The sequence below is a fragment of the Schistocerca piceifrons genome, chromosome 5 (assembly GCF_021461385.2).
Source record: "Schistocerca piceifrons isolate TAMUIC-IGC-003096 chromosome 5, iqSchPice1.1, whole genome shotgun sequence".
Lineage (NCBI taxonomy): Eukaryota > Metazoa > Arthropoda > Insecta > Orthoptera > Acrididae > Schistocerca > Schistocerca piceifrons.
Window position 1 is genome coordinate 384,988,922 of NC_060142.1, and position 20,324 is coordinate 385,009,245.

The following is a 20,324-nucleotide window of genomic DNA, read 5'->3' on the forward strand; positions in this document are numbered from 1 at the left end:
CAACACGTATCGAAACACTAACTCATTGGAGCAATGAGCCATTCAGCTGCTCCAGGCCTCCACCAATAGGCACTCACATTGGTCCAGTGTCTCTATTGCTTGCAGTCAATAGCAAGGGGACCCTAGTGGGCAAATGGTTCTTATATAGGCATCTGCCGGCAATCTCGCATGTGTTGTCTATTGCACTAAAGCTGTCATGTCATGGTTTAATACGAGTAAATAGTTATTTTCTTAAAACTGTCTTTTATTGCATTTGGAATTAAAACAGTGAGCCTCACAGGGAAGCACATTATGCTTTCAGGCAATCTCATGGATTTCCTAGCCACAATGACCACACACTGTAGTCAAACATTACACCTCAGTCACCTCCCTGCACCCTGCTCTTCCTACTACAATATTTTTGGCTTGAGCAGATTCAGGCAGTTGTTGTCCTATGTGATTGGTCATTGCACATTATAATTTTGCTTTTTTTCTAGTTTCATTTGGGTTCTGGAGCTTATTTGTTTAGTGTATGTTGTATGGTCCTGAACAGTATCAAAAGAAAATTTATGAGATGACCTGTTGAAAAGTTTAATATCGTTTTTCTGGGGTGGGAATTGCTATATGATATTAGTTGAGAGAAATGGTGCATTCGTTACTCACCTACTTCAACACGTTAATGGTGACCCACTTCTTTGTTGAAGTGAAAAAAAGGATTGCTACAATTTTAAATATAAACAGGCACACAGTTGTAAAAATTGGCAAGAAAATATTTGAGACAGGAGTGGGTGCTTGAGAATCATCAAAGCTGGAAACTCTGAAGAAAAAAATATTATATAGATTAGCAGAGTATTAACATAGATTCATTTGCTATACATGTTATATGCCAGCATGTTTAAGATAATTATTCAACTACCCCGAAGGAAGCAGGTGTTTTGAAAGGTAGTTGCGTATCATTATTTGCAACTTGTCGCAAACTGGACTTCCGCTGTAGATATTTGTGTGGCTGAAGCTGCTGATGGAGACAGAGACATGGTGATGCACATTTTCAAGGCAGATCTGCGACACGAATTCAGTGAAATGGTGTAGCTTGATTAAACTGAAGTCAATTTTGACATATTTTCAAGCAGTACTGCACAAATAACATAGCACTAGAAACAATGGCAGTGCATTCAGCTAGGGAAACAGACTTATGTTTGTGCATGCAGGCATCTATATTATACTGTCCTAAACTACCTCCTGGTTTTGAAAAGAAAGATAGGATATTGTGGTAATAAATGAATCCTGATATGTCTGCAAAGTGGTTTGCAGACTCAGTAATATCAATAATGGAAAAACTGTCAACAGTTGTAATCGATAATACTTCATACTATTCTGTTGTTGTCATTAACGTGCATACTGTGGGAAAGTGATAGGAGAGTATAATTGATTGACTTCAGCATTACATCCCAGTAAATCAGAATCTTAAAGAAGTGGGACTTCTGGAAATAAAATCCCCTAACAAACCACTATTCCAGAGATATGAAATTTTACTGACAAACTTTCGGGGATATAGTAAAGAGCATGCCACATTTTCACTGCCATTTAGCCCAGTGGATTTGATCTAGGGCCAAATTAAAGGTTTGCTGTCTGAAATAATACGATGTTCACACTGTCGGCTGTTGAACCACTCACTGATAAAGCTGTTTGGACAGTCAGTTCTAAACATAGGAAGAAATCAGTCAGTTGCATTCAGTGCGTCATGGAGTGAGGGTGGCAGAGGAGGGGGGGGGGGGGGGGTTGCAACAATTCAAGCATTTGCTATGGCATTAAGAGTGATTTCGGTGTAGTATTTCCATTTTTGTCACAGAAATGATACACAAACAGATTCAGCTGTATATCTGTAGTACACTGCTTACACTGCTCCATAGCAAAATTATAACTTAGTAAGTTTTGAAACTTTAATAAGAATGCAGTTATTAAAAATAGAGATCAGGTGAAGTTAAACACACCAGTTCAAGCTTTACCACTTTTTTTTATTAGTATGCAGGGTGATTAATGAAATATGCAAATATTTTAATATGTTATTCTAGAAGTAAAACTAAAGGAAAAAAGTTTGTATTAACATAGGTCCAGAAATGTTTAGTTACGTAGTTATGGCTAATCAAAGATTTTGCCTGAAATTTAGCAACTTTGCTAATATGAAGCCATTGCAAAATTTTATGAGGTTAAAGTAAAGCATGATTTCCATTTATTTTGTTGTTACTGATCTGGTGAGTCTAATAAAACATGCCCCAGGTGTATCTGCAGTAGTTTTCCAGAACATCCAGAGTAGCAAAGATTATTATAGAAGTAAATTTGTTTATTTTCTATTAAGAATGTAGAAATGTTTATTTCATTTTTGGCAACTGTTAGTGAGTTGTTTCAGTCGTTTCTTAACATTGAAACGAGTTAGTTTTCTGTATTGTTCAGTGAAAGATCATAATAACAACAGAATATTTAAGTTACTACACGTTTAAATGAATATTTTCCCCAGAAATGGATTGGTCAATTTGCTACACATCTGTGGCCACCCAGATCACCCGATGTCACACCAATGGATTTTTTTGTATGAGGGTGGATGAAAGACATAGTTTATTGGGACAGAGTCAATACAGTTCGCATTATGAATGCAATAGATGAAATTAATAATAATCCTGTGAAACTGAAACGAGCAACAAAATCTGTTCATACACATGAAGCTAAATGCATTGAACCCGGTGGAGACATTTTTGAACATATATTGTGAATGTATTATGAAATTGTATGTATGCTGCACAACTTCCTTAACAGGGAGCTTTGCTTTTTCCGGCTTAACATGAATTAATAAAAGCAGTTTATTTGACACATTCATACAGTTTCAGTTAACATTATTACCATCATTTTTCCAGTTAAATTCTCTACAACTTGTGTTGAAAACTTTATGCAATTGTCTGGAATTTAAGAAAGAAATTGGGCCAAGTAGTTTATGAAATTACACCTTTGCCTCTCTGGATGTTGTGGAAAACTGCCGCAGATACATGTCTGGGACATGTTTCATAAGATTCACCAGATCAATAACAACAAAATAAATGGAAATCATGCTTTACTTTAACCTCGTACAGTTTTGTGATGGCTTCATATTAGTGAATTTGGTAATTTTCAGGCAAAATCTTTTATTAGCCATAACTCCATAACCAAACATTTGCGTACCTATGTTTATATGAACTTTTTTCTTTAGTTTTACTTGTAGAATAACATATTAAAATATTTACATATCTTCATGAGTCACCCTGTATATACATTTTAATGTCTTGTTTGTTGTATTAAAAATAAGTAGATTAAAAAACTTCCCATGTCACCATCATTATTTAAAACCTATATAGATATTAGCCTTAGAACATGGTCTCGTAAATGTAATAGTATGGGATTAGAAATAAGAGATGGAGTGTACCTACATCATTTATTGTTTGCTGATGATCAAGTGGTCGTAGCAAAAGATGGGGAGGCCGCTAACTATATGTGCAATCAACTAGCAGTTGCATACAAAACTTGGGGTTTGAAGATTAATTACCAGAAAACAGCATTCTTGACCAATGATGCAGATGAGCTATACATTGAAGGAAAGAAAATCAAGAAGCCAAACACTTTCTGTTATTTGGGATCCTTTTAGAAATCAAGGGAAAATCAGAGTCAGAAATCAATAAAACAATTAGTAGCGGACGGAAGATCATTGGGATGCTTGACTCAGTCTTACGGAGCAGGAATGCAGTGAGCAGAACTAAAAAATTAATATACAAATCCACATTAGAGAGTGTGGTTCTGTATGGAACGGAGACCTGGACAGTTAACATGCACATTAAAAAATTACAAGCTCTAGAGATGCACTTCTGGAGAAGATTGGCAAGAATCTCCAGGAAAGAAAAGATAAGGAATACCTAAAGAATAAGGAGAATGGAAATAAAAGAAAGAATATATATGTAATGGGAATGAAGAAATTACAGTGGTATGGGCATGTACTATGAATGGAGAAAGCCAGAATACCAAAATTGATGCTGGAGTGGGATCCGGAGGGGAGAAGAAGAAGACGATGACCTATGATCACCTGGCTCCAAAATGTACAGCACACAGTGAGGAGAATGGGCGCAGAGGGAGAGGACACACAAGATCGAAACACCTGGAGGAATATTTTGAAAACATAGTTTAAGAACATTTATTCTTTGTATTGTAATTTCCGAGCAAATTATTATGTTGGAGATAAGCCTCTGTAATGAGGAAAAGTTCAAAATAATAATAATAAATAAAAAACTTCATGAGAAGTTAATTGTTAACCTAGCTATTTGCTTCTCATGATAAAACGAAGTGATCATTTGCCAAGATCTTTCATTCATTAGTGGAGTATTATGTGTTTCATTCAGCTCATATTATTATGTGCTAGAGACAATTAATAGAGTTGTGGCTTCTAACTGATGGAAATATTGTTTGTTCTTGAGATTTTGTTTGCATAATGCATTCATCTAAACTGAAGGGATGTACCCAGTTTGGCAAAAGCTTGATAACATAGTCAGTGATACAAAGAATGACAGACTAGTAGATTACGACCTATGGGAGTACCAGTAAAGGTTCCAGAGAAATGTGGGGATATGTGAGACAATACTGACACTACAACTTATCTTCAGAGAGAGGCTGAAGAAATATATATGTACTTTTGCAGCTGTTGTGGATGGAGGCATCTACTTTGATCAAAATCTCACTGCCACTGAAAAAGACTAATAGAGATTTCCTGGCAGGGCATATGCGTGGGTTCGGTTCTAGAGTAGCGCACACACAATGACAGTAACACAGAATAGTAAAATATGTTATCCAACATTGGTAATGTGTGTTACAGCAATTGTAGAATGCAGGTTTAGCCTACATGTCCTGCAGTGACTACAGTTCCGTGAATACTGACTAATAATGTTCTCAGGATTAAAGTCAGAAGAAAACTAATCTTCTTTCTTGATGTACTATTCAAAAAAGAACAGTTCCAAACTAACAGTATTCAGTCAAATCTCTAGGCAGGTGACCTGTGTCCATATACGATAATTCTATACACTGTTCTGTTTCTACTAAGTACTAACCACTGTCTAACTATCAGGCACTGTTTCTGTCTCACATGACAACTTGAAGACATGACAAACATTCCACAGGAACTCAGTAGCAAGTCTCGGACGACTTACAACTTACAACTTGGAACTCATGTTTGTGCATGGTTACTTAAGTGTGAATGTCTTTTCTTGGTGGTGCTGTCACTCCATGGGGCATGATTCTTATGGACAGCGTGAATAATTTGTGTGCAGCAATGTTTCTGCTGAGGGCAGCCGTCCCTGACCATGGTACTTCTATTTGTTGCAAATTCTTCTTGTGTGGTATCTCTGTACACCACTGCAGCATTTGTAGATAGCTTTTGATGGTGTTGACAGGAATATACCCTTTGAAATTCTAAATATTGTAGGAATAAAATAAAGGGAGTGAATGTGTACTAATTGTACAGAAATGAGACTGCAGTTATAGTGGTCAAAGGACATAACAGGAAGCAATAGTTGAAAAGATGGGGAGACAGAGTTGCAGTGTATCTCCAATGTTATTCAATCTGTATTTTGAGCAAGTAGTAAAGGAAACCAAAGAGAAATTTGGAAAAACAAAAAAAATCAACCAGACAAAATAAAAACTTTGAGATTTCTGATGACACTATAATTCTGTCAAAGATGGGGAAGCAGTTAGAAGACCAGTTGAGTGGAATCAGTAGTGTCTTCAACAGAGGTAAGAAGATGAACAGTAATAAAAATAAAACAAGGGTAATGGACTGTAGTCAGATTAAATCAGGCAATTCTGAGGGAATTATATTAGGAAATGAGACAGAGATGACATAAAAATGCAGACTGACAATAACAAGAACAGTGTTTCTGAAAAAGAGATATTTGGAAACACTGAATATAAATTCAAATGGTAGAAAGTATTTTCTGAAGATATTTGTGAGAAGTGTAGCCTATGATTAAACCTTGACCCTCCAGCAGCTGGAGAGGTATTCTAAGCACACCTCAAAGAACCATGTCACCCACATCGACTCCAGAGACCCATCACTTAAAGCCTGGTCAGTTTATATTGCCCATGTTTATATCTTTGGAGCACAATCCACACTGTTTTCTCAGCAGTCTCTCTCTCTCTCTCTCTCTCTCTCTCTCTGTCTCTTGTCTGTCCTGCTTCATTAACAACCACCACTACCTCCCTACTCTGTAACTCCATCAGGAATGTAAAGCAGTGTGAGCTTTCTACATCTTCATCTATATACTCCACAAGCCATTGCACATTGCATAATGATGATCAGATCTTACCAGTATCATCTGTTTTCTTTTCTATCTCTTTTGTGTATGAATGACATTTCTTAATTTCTGCTATCTTATTCTTGCTATCCCTAAGCAAGATAGACGATGGTGGCAGCGTAATAGCCATATAGCCTTCTTCAAGTAGAGTTTTCTAAATTTACCCAACAAGATTTTGCAGGAACTATGTTGTCTTCCTCCCTTGGATTCCAGTTTGAATTCCCTGAGCATTTCTGTTACACTGGAACAGTTCTCAAGAATTGGTTGCACAAATGTATTGAGCACTGCTCCTCCTCCTCCTCCTCCTCCTCTGTGTCTACCTCTGCATCCGTGTATCTGTCCACCTCATCCTCCCACCTCTATATGTCTATCTTTTCCTCCCACTCTCTTTGCCCATTTCCTCAACTCTCTGACCGTATCTTCTTCCCCCTTCCCTCTGACCATATCCACATACCCCTCTTTCTATCTACACCTCCCACTCTTCTTCACCTGCCCACTGTCCCTCTACACCTTCCACCTGCCTCATGCATCTCCCCCTCCCTTTCCATTTCCTCCCCCCCTTCACTTTGTCCATCCTCTCCTATGTCCATTTCCACCCATCTCCAGCCATGCTGACCAGCCCCTGCAATACTGTTCAATAAATCAGGCCAATACTGCTCCCATAACATGCCTGTCATGGATGGCAGCCTACATGTTGGAGCCTGGAAAACTATTTCTTGCCCCCTTATGTATAGACTGCCGTGCAAAGCAGGTTGATTTGGCAGGGTGCTACTGTTCCCACACAACATGACTGTCATGCAGGGCAGCCTAGATGACGGAGGCTGAAAAAAAATCATGTTTTATCCATATCTTTCTCCCTATTGGAGCTAGGAGGTTATAAACCCTACAGTGCAGATATTTGGGTAGCCTGTTGGTTCTTTGGTTGAAATCGACCTAGGGGTCAGGGAGGAGATCCCAGACATACAAACATTCACTCTGCTTTATGTACATAACAGATTAGTAATTTGAATAGAAAATAAACAGTGATTACAACAATAGACCATCACCATTATGATGAAATGCAGGTTGGTAGAGAGGCATATGAAGATTAAAATGGTGGCTTACTACACGGTTGAAGTGTCACTCTTTTTTTAAAGACAGTGTACACAGCTGATGTTGAGATGTCTTCAATTTCATATTTTTGAAACAAAGAACACTTTTTAACATAATTTACGTTTACACTCTAAATAGGAGAGAATTATCCAACTTGCCAGGTATGCATTATTCACCCATGGACATGAACATGGACCGTAAAAAGATGTTTCTCGATTCACTCATATCATTAATTACAGTTATGTAGTGGTATATAGTTAATATGGAACATTGGTTTCATGTGATCTATTTTGTAGGGAAATCAATGTAGTCAATATCTTAACAATTGCTGTTTATGTTGTTCTAGCAAATATACATAACATACTGTTCAACTCAATATTTTATTTTTATTTTCAGTTCATATGACTATATTGCTGACTTTGGAAGTGCAACAAATCGGTACATCCGTCTTGATTCCCAAGAAAGTGTTCAATGGTTGTTTATCGAACCAAAGTATAACTTTTCAAAATGCCAACTTCTAAGAGGCAACAGTATTAACCTATATCTACAGAACATTGCCTTTCTTACATCCATTAATGTTATAATTATGATTTATTGCTACAGTTTCGTTATGCCTGTTAAGGGAAAATCGAACATTAATAATGGATTGTGTACGTATATCAGTTGTTATATACCTTGGCAGTAAGACATTACATGTGTTTCTAGTCCATCACAATAAATATTTGAGGTTAAATCTTGCCAGCAACATGGTTTGGTGGAACAGACATGGCAGTTGTAGAAATGGAGTAATGGTCCCACACTTTACAACTGTCTGTAGCATTCCTTCTGCAGTTATAAACACAGAATTAAAGAGATTATTTTTGTTGTACAGAATTAGCCAAAAGAACCTTGTACACAGTTTGTCAAAGCTTCTTTTTTTCCTTTTGTGTGTGTGTGTGTGTGTGTGTGAGAGAGAGAGAGAGAGAGAGAGAGAGAGAGAGAGAGCGAGAGCGAGAGCGAGGGGGGGGGGGGGGGGGGGCAAGGATGTCAAATTGATAAGTTACAATTGTAAAATGTGTTTCCATAATTGTTCCATGGGGAAAGCCATCACATTTTTTTTTTTTTTTTCAATGTTTGACACTCAAAGACTGAAATATTTAACTGATTGGATGTAACATCATTTGCTGTTAAAGTAGCAGTAAAGAATTAACTTGATATATATATATTTTAAATTAATATTTTGACAGATATGTGTAAGATGATGAAAAATGCTGATGGATTTTTATTAGAAGATTTTCTCTCCTCATTTGCTAGTCATTTTCAGCTGCATTTGAATGATATTGTTCCTTAGCTATGGTGTAAGGAAAAGGCAAACACTACCCAGTACTTATCTTGTCTTCCACTGAAGGGTAATAGCTTTGTTACGGCAGTGATTATATGAATTTCACAATGTATCACCGATTTTTATGATAGAAGGAATCATAACTGTTTGTTACAAATTTTGATATTTGTAAGAAAATGTATACAGTAAATGGACTTTTGTGAGAGTGATTTTACTTTTTGATAGCCATTTGCTTTCTTCTCATGGATTTTATGCAGATCTCTACTTCGTAGAAGTTTTAAAGCAGGCCTGTAAAAAACTTTGTTTGGTTGTGCTCCTCGGGATCTCCATAGTGTACATTCTTAGTTACTGGTTACAGAACATTTCTGGCAGTGATAAAATTTTAGAAATTCAAGCATTAAAATAATGAAGTTTGATGCATCTGTTATTTGTGGAACAATATGTAATACATCATGTTTCTAAATGAAATGAAACTGTTCAGTGTATAAAATAATTAGGAACAAAAGCACTGAGCACAGGAGAGGTCCAGGACAAGTTTAAGTACCTACCAACGTGTTTCTGAAACAGACATTTGCCAAGAATATTCAGCTGCAGTAAACTGGCTGCAATTATATGTTAAGGAAAGAATGCAATTTTCTGTCAGGCGGTACCAAGTATAGGCATCATCCTGTCATGATATAATCCCAGGAATGTAATATATAAAAAAAATCTTTTGACATTCATTGATGAAAATTTCCTTAATAGGATGGTGGACAGTACATAATGGAACTGGAAACATAAATAGTCCTCTGGTATAGTGTGACATTGATACTTAAATCTCCTTACCATTGTTTGCAATGATTTCAAGCCATCTGCAACCAGTGTGATTTGGTAAATTAATATCATTCATTAAGATAACCTGTCAGCATTCCACGTTCCAGGTCATTGTTCAGATATGCATTGTATTCAGATATATTGTTGGCATTTGTCTTCACTTGATACCATATTACAGATGACAGATATTCGAGGCATGTGGTACTAAAACATTGCAGAAACTGACAGTTTTATGTTGGTCTATTGGACCCTTGCTGGTGGGTTTCCTGAACCTTGTTAACATAGATATTCATCTCTGTAACAAGTATTCATCTCAGTAACAAGTGAATCTCTGCATGGAGACTTTGTTCTTCCATACTAAAATTTTACTTTTGTACCCTTAAGATGACATGTACACGTCAGTATGTTAAGGAGATCATGACCCAGTGTTGGAACCACCTCAAATGCGATCAGATTGAAATTTGAATCAAAATAGTAATGAGGATTTGCACAGTACTCTGTTTATGAGCAAGTCAATTGCTTCATTATTTACCATTTTATTTCTCCAAGCTGCTACTGTTCCCTTGTCCCCCCTGAACTATTTTTGTTGATTTTGCCCAGCCCATGGCCAACAAATTCACCAAGGAAGGAAAGAAAATTTTGGTTCAAAATCTTATCAGCTGTGAAGACCTTAGAAATACGTACAAGCCCAAATTGAACATGGATTGGTGGGAAATCACCCATGTGCATTTCAAAGCAACTAGCCTAGCATTTGTCTGAAGTGATCTGGAGAAACACTAAAAAATTAACTCTGTTCGAACAGGCCTCGGAAGGTCCAACAGTACCGACCAGCTGCCAGAAAATCAAAATCTAGATGTTTGGACAGCAGATTTGAACCAAATTCATTAAATATCCCTGTTGCTGCACATTTAAATGTATTCTACCCTTCAGTATACTAAACTAGATTGAGCTTCAGCGTATCCATTTCACCTAGCACTAGAATCCAAAATCGTATATCCAAACCCTATCCATCCTTGATACAATGTATCTGAAGTCTTCCTGTTATTCCTCAGTCTTTTCTACTCACACTTTTCTTTGTATGATGCTAAGAAGTGTATGTGTTAACTGATTTATTTACTTATCTTTGTTCAAAATCTGGGAATGTCATCCTTTTCAATCATTTTGTATTTTCTTTTTTGCTGTGAAAGTATTCCCATTTGCATGAGTTTCCAACTATCATTTCTTTTAACACACTTCTTTCTGCACTCCATTTCTTCATGTCTTCATTCTCTTATTTTTCATTGTTGTGTCATCAAACCCTACAGTAACAACATTTTTTCATTTTGTGATTATATTTTGCTATCCTAGAGAGTGACACAGCTGCAAGTTTGGTTGGTTCTATACAAATCACATTAACTTTGTGTTAATGACTTTGTGGAATATATTACTGGTGCACTGGAAAACCTAGTGGTCTGAAGTGAAGATTGCCTTCACATATTTGAGTGCCACAGAGCTGGTAATGTGGTAGCTACTTCTATCACACTTATAATTCATTTCAGTGTTCATTTCAACTACTCAGTAATATATTCATTATCACTCTGTTATTTTCATTGTTTGTGACTCCCGTATGCTGACATCAATTATTCATATCTAATAATATTGCATGAGAATTATCAGTTATAAAAGTTTTATTTGTATCCTCTGAATATTTTGGATTTACACTTTCTCTTATGTCATTGGTTATGTTCCCTCTGCATATGACATCAGCAGTGTTCATGTACACTAGATTAAATATTTGTGGGGAAAAAAATATTTTTCATAGCTTCCTAGATGAAACACAAGCATTTTGAGAACAATAATTAGTTTACAAACAATGACCTGCCATAATGGTTATGTTTATGTGTGAGATTAATCAAACTGATAATCACAGGTTACTGAACTGATCATGCTGTATATTTTGTAGTTCATTTTCCTCGCATGACCCATGGTAAATTATACAAGAGTTATGTTGTGATCATATGAAGTAAATAGTAGGTTTATTGTTTAAGTGTAGGTTTATTGTTGTGATCTGTAAATGACTGATATGTGAATGGCAACTGACCATACAGGTTTTATCAACAGAGGGTAAACCAGTTGTTAATAACCACAGAAAATAATCCAGTGGAAATACTGTTCAATCCATCTAAACACTGCCTAGTGAGCCACACATGTTTAAATTTGATACAAGAGACTGGCTGAATACATAGAATACCCTAATGAGGTACTGTACACCAGTTGATAAAAGTTTTCTCCCTTGTATCATCAAGAAATGCTATCAACGCATACTAAGAGAAGACAAATACTTGCCTCCTACAGCTGTTGTTGTTGTCGTCTTCAGTCCTGAGACTGGTTTGATGCAGCTCTTCATGCTACTCTATCCTGTGCAAGCTTTTTCATCTCCCAGTACCTACTGCAACCTACATCCTTCCGAATCTGCTTAGTGTATTCATCTCTTGGTCTCCCTCTACGATTTTTACCCTCCACGCTGCCCTCCAATACTAAATTGGTGATACCTTGATGCCTCAGAACATGTCCTACCAACCAATCCCTTCTTCTGGTCAAGTTGTGCCACAAACTTCTCTTCTCCCCAATCCTATTCAATACTTCCTCATTAGTTATGTGATCTACCCATCTAATCTTCAGCATTCTTCTGTAGCACCACATTTCGAAAGCTTCTATTCTCTTCTTGTCCAAACTATTTATCGTCTATGTTTCACTTCCATACATGGCTACACTCCATACAAATACTTTCAGAATTGACTTCCTGGCACTTAAATCTATACTCGATGTTAACAAATTTCTCTTCTTCAGAAACGCTTTCCTTGCCATTGCCAGTCTACATTTTATATCCTCCCTACTTCGACCATCATCAGTTATTTTGCTCCCCAAATAGCAAAACTCCTTTACTACTTTAAGTGTCTCATTTCCTAATCTAATCCCCTCAGCATCACCCGACTTAATTAGACTACATTCCATTATCCTTGTTTTGCTTTTGTTGATGTTCATCTTATATCCTACTTTCAAGACACTGTCCATTCCATTCAACTCCCCCTCCAAGTCCTTTGCTGTCTCTGACAGAATTACAATGTCATCGGCGAACCTCAAAGTTTTTATTTCTTCTCCATGAATTTTAATACCTACTCCGAATTCTTCTTTTGTTTCCTTTACTGCTTGCTCAATATACAGATTGAACAACATCGAGGAGAGGCTACAACCCTGTCTTACTCCCTTCCCAACCACTGCTTCCCTTTCATGCCACTCGACTCTTGTAACTTCCATCTGGTTTCTGTACAAATTGTAAATAGCTTTTCGCTCCCTGTATTTTACCCCTGCCACCTTCAGAATTTGAAAGAGAGTATTCCAGTCAACATTGTCAAAAGCTTTCTCTAAGTCTACAAATGCTAGAAACGTAGGTTTGCCTTTCCTTAATCTTTCTTCTAAGCTAATCTATCTGATACCTTTTATTATTTCCAGGGTTCTTCCATGTATACAACCTTCTTTCATGATTCTTGAACCAAGTGTTAGCTATGATTAAGTTATGCTCTGCACAAAATTCTACCAGACGGCTTCCTCTTTCATTTCTTACCCCCAATCCATATTCACCTACTACGTTTCCTTCTCTCCCTTTTCCTACTACCGAATTCCAATCACCCATGACTATTAAATTTTCGTCTCCCTTCACTATCTGAATAATTTCTTTTATTTCGTCATACATTTCTTCAATTTCTTCGTCATCTGCAGAGCTAGTTGGCATATAAACTTGTACTACTGTAGTAGGCGTGGGCTTCGTGGCTATCTTGGCCACTATAATGCGTTCACTATGCTGTTTGTAGTAGCTTACCCGCATTCCTATTTTCCTATTCATTATTAAACCTACTCCTGCATTACCCCTATTTGTTTTTGTGTTTATAACCCTGTAGTCACCTGACCAGAAGTCTTGTTCCTCCTGCCACCGAACTTCACTAATTCCCACTATATCTAACTTCAACCTATCCATTTCCCTTTTTAAATTTTCTAACCTACCTGCCCGATTAAGGGATCTGACATTCCACGCTCCGATCCGTAGAACGCCAGTTTTCTTTCTCCTGATAACGACATCCCCTTGAGTAGTCCCCGCCCGGAGATCCGAATGGGGGACTATTTTACCTCCGGAATATTTTACCCAAGAGGACGCCATCATCATTTATTCATACAGTAAAGCTGCATGCCCTCGGGAAAAATTACGGCTGTAGTTTCCCCTTGCTTTCAGCCGTTCGCAGTACCAGCACAGCAAGGCCATTTTGGTTATTGTTACAAGGCCAGATCAGTCAATCATCCAGACTGTTGCCCTTGCAACTACTGAAAAGGCTGCTGCCCCTCTTCAGGAAGCACACGTTTCTCTGGCCTCTCAACAGATACCCCTCCGTTGTGGTTGCACCTACGGTACGGCTATCTGTATCGCTGAGGCACGCAAGCCTCCCCACCAACGGCAAGGTCCATGGTTCATGGGGGGTCCTACAGCTATAGCCTTGCAAAAATCACAAGTGAGCAGAAAACAAATCCCCACTTCCATCTCTGCACCTACTCTTACAAGCAACTGTTACAGCTGCATGATATCGAAGAGTTGTACACGTGTGATATTCTGATGCCATGGAGATTAGTCGGAAGAGAGAAAGGAAATGCTCAGAGGTCAGTTATTGCAGAGTTAAGTTCCACTAACTTCATTATCGCACATTGAAGAATTAGACTTACATACTATGCCAAAAATGTTCTATAAAAATGAATGTAGACACTGCTGTTTCATGACATACGCTTAGTCATCAGCTGTATGTTGTCAATTGAAATGATTATTATTATTACTTAAATAATTATGCATGGAATGAGAAATAATTCTGCCAATAATTTAGCTGTTTGCTACCCTTTATGTTAAACTTAAAAACTTGGCAATAGCTTGTATTACTTATTTTTTAAAAAAGCTAATACATGAACACTATAGTGTTAATTTTTCATTGCTATGTATTTTTTGTGAGTGATCATGCACTTAGACTCTGTTTTATGTGATGTTACAGATTTTTATTTGTCTTTTAATTTTGCACCACTTGGAAGGAATATTTTTTACAGCATGTGATAAGTGATACCTGCTTCAGATTGAGATTACATTTTATTTCTTGAGACAATTGTTTTGGAAGGAGTTATAATTGCTTTATTTATTGAAGCAAATATAGTTGATATTTAGTATTTTCTTCTGGACAACTTGAGATATTTTTCAAAAATTATTGTATATTTTTATATGTTTCTTTTGTTATTAAATACTCTTTGTTTTGCATTCCTTATGCATGTGATATCTACTAGTTCTGGCATTTTTCTTTGCTTTATGCTATTATGTCACACATGTTTTCAGAATAAACTTTGCTGTCATATTTTTAATGTATGTGAAACAATTTGTTGCCATGGATACTGTTCTGTTAATCTTGTTATTCTTGGGTAATAAAGATCTTGTTGATGTACTGTTTTCGTAATCAGTTATGAAAACCAGTTCTGATCTGCAGGGATATTCCTTTGAACAGATCCTGAGTTCCCATGAATATTTCCCATGAGATGGCAAGTATTGAAGGGGAAAAAATCTCAAATATGAGTATTGTATTCATATTATTCAAGTATCCCTGTGATGAAGAAATGGCAACAGAGATGCATGTGGTGTTGATACAAATGTACAGTAACTCCTTGACTGATTCAAATTCTTTCAGAACGAGAAGAAGTCAATGAAGCAACATCAGCACTGCAAAAAGTTAGCCCTAGCAATATAAAGATATTTTCAATAATGTATGCAACCTATGGGGAAAAAGGGGGGGAATAATTTATCGCTAAAAAAAAAAAAAGTTTGACTTTTATTAAAAACATATTTCTTAAAGAGATACTGATGTGTATGTATGGTATAGAACTTGAAAATATTTACTATGACATTTTTGTGAAAAGTCACACTTCCTACAAATGGGGGACGGGGCACTTTGACTACCTCAATTATAAATTTTTTGATTAAATTTAACCGAAAAAAATTAAAACAATTATAAAATCAGGTACAAGGATTCATAGAAAAAAAAACAAAAAAATTTTTTTTTCAAGATTTTCAAATATAGTTCATGAGTAGATTACAGTATTTAAGATAGATACTGAGGATAAATATTAACTTATAGACAGAACTACAACGTTTTTATTTTCAGTAGAACTATCTGATTTCATAAGGGATACATCTTTTGCACACATATATATATATATGACCTTCAGGTAATTTACAGTTGTGTTTAGGCTCAAAGTTTTCATTTACCTTTACAGATGTGCAGTGTGCCCTATATCAGACATACACCAGCTACAAACATCCAGACGATAGCCAAACTCTCCCCATTTACTGTGAGCACAACAAGAGTTACTGCATTTGCTGCTGTTGCTATGCCACATTGCAGTTCATTCAAAGTTGCTGGAAGGGGATGCACATGGATGGAGTCTTCACATCATCTCCCCCCCCCCCCCCAAAGCCCCCCCCCCAAAAAAAAAAGAACCATGACATTAGGTGGTCTTTAAGGCCAATGACGCAATGGGAGGTCCATACATCCCTTACAGGCTATCCTTCTGCCCCTTATGGCCATTCCATTGTTGAGGTATCTCATTGTTAATAAATGCTTTTATTTGCAGAAGCCAGTATGGCAGTACTCTGCCCCCATTAAAAATTAAATTTTCAGCATGTTCTTACTAGTGTGGAAACTCATCAATATATCCTATCACATGATTACTGTAACCCTCTTTTCCACAAAACAAATATGGGCCATAACTTCTTGGTGAACTGCAAAACACATGAAGCTTTGGGGAATCCATCTCATGCCTGACTGACTGTGAGACTCTTGTGTTCCCTGTGCTTTTACATTGTGGCTGTTCACTTTTAGATTAAAGAGAACTTAGCCACATTACTGAACAATATATATAAAATGAAATTGTTATTTTCCATACCCACACCCATAATAGTTTGAAAACATCCCACACTTTGTTGTTTACATTGAAGGGCTTGTAGCAGTCAAATCCTGCATGGTCTGAAACACAGACATCAGACCACGAGACAGACACATGAGGAGTGCCTAACTCTAGGCTGGCATAAGTACTCCTCTGTGAGCTACATGCAAAACTCTATTTAATGTGATTTATGTCTTATATGAGACACAGGGTGACTTTTGAACTGTTGGAGGTGCAGTGCCATACTCGCAATGAGAATTAAACCACAAAGTTGTAACTGGATTGCAACTATTGGAACAGAGAACGCAAAAAGCCTTCTATTGATGTGGTATCGCCATCCCAGTTTGACACACATTGGATAATTAACAAATGAATGACCTAGCTGCACCTTTATCTTATAAAGTATATAGATATCCCTAATACCAATGAAATGAATCAGTAACTTACATCTGGGGTCAAGGTAAACTTTTAGTTTTTATGTGTAAGTTACAATGTATGCCAGATTTCTATCTGTAATGTATAATACATAGTCTTGCATAATCAGATTAATCTTTTGAAACGCCTTGTACATTTGGGTCAGCTCTCAATTACAAGCATAATGTCAGATGACATCTACTAAGTGGTAACACAAAATTGCTGATTGCGTCTAGGAGTGATACAGGAGGACAAGACATTAGCATGTCAGTGTCAACTGAAACAGTCCTATAGATATGGATAGACAAAAACGACAATTGTAAAACAAACTGTCAGAAGGAGCTGGATATTTCATTTGAACATGATGTAACTGAGATCCATATTTTCAGTAAATCGCTGTCACAATCAATTAGAGGTGATCAGTTTGATATAGATTAGAGTGGACAACAATCATAACCACAGTTACCAAAGTGTATGATGGCTGGTAGAGATTTTTTCGATAGTGAGTGAAGGTATTTTGTTCCCACCTTTGATTTTATTTATATTATAAGACAAGTCACTGAACTATCTAGACCTGCCTTTCTACATTTTCGCAAGTTGGACTGAAAAACAATATTAATTTATAGTGTTAGTTCCTGAATTGTAATATGATGGCATTAGTCTAAAACTGTTGTTGTTGTGGTCTTCAGTCCAGAGATTGGTGTGATGCAGCTCTCCATGTGCAAGCTTTTTCGTCTCGCAGTACCTGCTGCAATCTACGTCCTTCTGAATCTGCTTACTCTAAAGCTAGTAAATCAATATCATAGTTTGAACAGCAAAAGGCAACTATTGCATTTTGTAGAATAATTTAGAAAGTTGTAGGAGTTCAGTAACAATCTTAATGTTGTTTTTAACAGTTTCTCTAATGCAATAATGCAGCTACTGATTTCACACGTTTATCTCTAATTTAAAAATTATGGCACCCTATATTTGTGCTATATCCAACTGGGGAAATCTGGAATATTTCCCACAACATGCTCTGCATCTTTGGCTGTACTACAGGGTCATTTTGCTTGTTTGTGGCAAAAGTTTATCAAACAGTGTTTACATGAGCATAGAGTTGGCAAAACTGTATATTTTCATTGAACGTTATGCCACAACTACAAAAAGCACCTGAAATACACAATCAATCAGTACTGCCAATTCACTGACCATCACCTACATTAATTGTATGAATGTTTATCAAGCAGTTGGGTTAATCACATTTAAATAGAAACCCATTATTCTGCAATTCTCTAATATTGATTTTCTTTCTGATAATACTGATGAAGGGCAACCAAAGTTGTGACTCTGTGGCTTGGACTATTTCTCACAGTAATGCTTCCAATAAGGATTGAATATCATAGTGCAAAAGTCACCAACGACTTGTGCTTGAATCCAAATATGTTTAGGGATTTAAATATAAAGACAATACTAAACGGTTTATTTGATAATGATGGTCAAATGTTGGTAACAAAACAGTTTCAGCTCATAAAAGAAGAACAGAGAATAAGAGAAAAATTAACCAATGACTCAGTCAAGACAAAACATGCAAGAAGCACATGAAGGAGGTATTTATGAATTTAAGTCTTTCTCAAACATTTTCCTTTACTAGTTTGAATTTTGTTTCCTTGAAACAAGTGATTAAAGTTTCTTGTACAAGGGAGAGAGTGAACTTAATTACCACAGACAGAATAAAATTGTCCGATCTATCAAAAAAGTAAATACATTTTCTATGCACAAGACATTAAATACAAAGGGCATTCAAAAAGTTTTGCACAGTTGTCTCTATTTTTTTTTTATTTTTTGCAGGAGGAGAATGAAGCTTTTTGTGAACATACTTGGAACATTTCGTTATACATTAAGCCTACTCAATGTAGCCTCCATCAGCTGTGATGCATCTGGCACAACCTTGTTTCCATGATGTAAATTAAGTTGGTAAAATTATGGGGATTGACTGTTACACCATCGCTTGACACAGGAAATAAGGTCTTTCTCACTATCAAATGTTTTACTGCGCAGGTGGGCCTTCAGATGACCAAAGAGGTAAAAATCAGACGGAGCCAAGTCCGGACTGTAGGGAGGATGAGGAACAATTTTCCAACCCATTTTCCTGATTTGTTCCTGCATCATAAGGACTGTGTGGGGTTTGTCATTATGGGGTTTGGCATAGTCATGGTGCAGTGACTGTACCAGTGATACCACACTACACAGTGACAAACAAGTCATTTCAGCAAGCTGTCGTATCATCACACATCTGTCATTTTGGATGATGTGATCAATGGTCTCCTTATTCACATCACTCGCTGCCGTCTACATCTACATCTACATACATACTCCACAATCCACCATACGGTGCGTGGTGGAGGGTACCTTTTACCACAACTAGCATCTTCTCTCCCTGTTCCACTCCCAAACATAACGAGGGAAAAATGACTGCCTATATGCCTCTGTACGAGCCCTAATCTCTCTTCTCTTATCTTTGTGGTCTTTCCGCGAAATGTAAGTTGGCGGCAGTAAAATTGTACTGCAGTCAGTCTCAAATGCTGGTTCTCTGAATTTCCTCAGTAGCGATTCACAAAAAGAACGCCTCCTTTCCCCCAGAGACTCCCACCCAAGTTCCTGAAGCATTTCCGTAACACTCGCGTGATGATTAAATATACCAGTAACAAATCTAGCAGCCTGCCCCTGAATTGCTTCTATGTCCTCCCTCAATCCGACCTGATAGGGATCCCAAACGCTCAAGCAGTACTCAAGAATAGGTCATATTAGTGTTTTATATGCGGTCTCCTTTACAGATGAACCACATCTTCCCAAAATTCTACCAATGAACCGAAGATGACTATCCGCCTTCTCCACAACTGCCATTACATGCTTGCCCCACTTCATATCGCTCTGCAATGTTACACCCAAATATCTAATGGACCTAACTGTGTCAAGCGCTACACTACTAATGGAGTATTCAAACATTACAGGATTCTTTTTCCTATTCATCTGCATTAATTTACATTTATCTATATCTACAGTTTGCTGCCATTCTTTACACCAATCACAAATCCTGTCCAAGTCATCTTGTATCCTCCTTCAGTCACTCAATGACGACACCTTCCCGTACACCACAGCATCATCAGCAAACAGCCGCGCATTGCTATCCACCCTATCCGAAAGATCATTTATGTACGAGGGCAGTTCAATAAGTAATGCAACACTTTTTTTTTCTGAAACAGGGGTTGTTTTATTCAGCATTGAAATACACCAGGTTATTCCCCGATCTTTTAGCTACACAACACTATTTTTCAACGTAATCTCCATTCAATGCTACGGCCTTA

The 20,324-nt window shown here is 37.1% G+C and overlaps 1 protein-coding gene across 2 annotated transcripts in view; it reads left to right on the forward strand.

The window, feature by feature from the left end:
- The window catches only part of LOC124798451 (heparin sulfate O-sulfotransferase), an 85,905-nt gene extending 70,309 nt beyond the window's left edge, over positions 1-15,596 (forward strand). Inside the window, exon 8 of one of the 2 annotated variants that reach the window (XM_047261870.1) lies at positions 14,631-15,596. The gene's annotated coding sequence lies outside the window, so the exon portion shown is untranslated. Of the gene's footprint in view, positions 1-7,826; positions 8,407-14,630 lie in introns of those variants that run through there. The other variant, XM_047261869.1, reaches the window with a different exon arrangement.
- Positions 15,597-20,324: the final 4,728 nt, after the last annotated feature.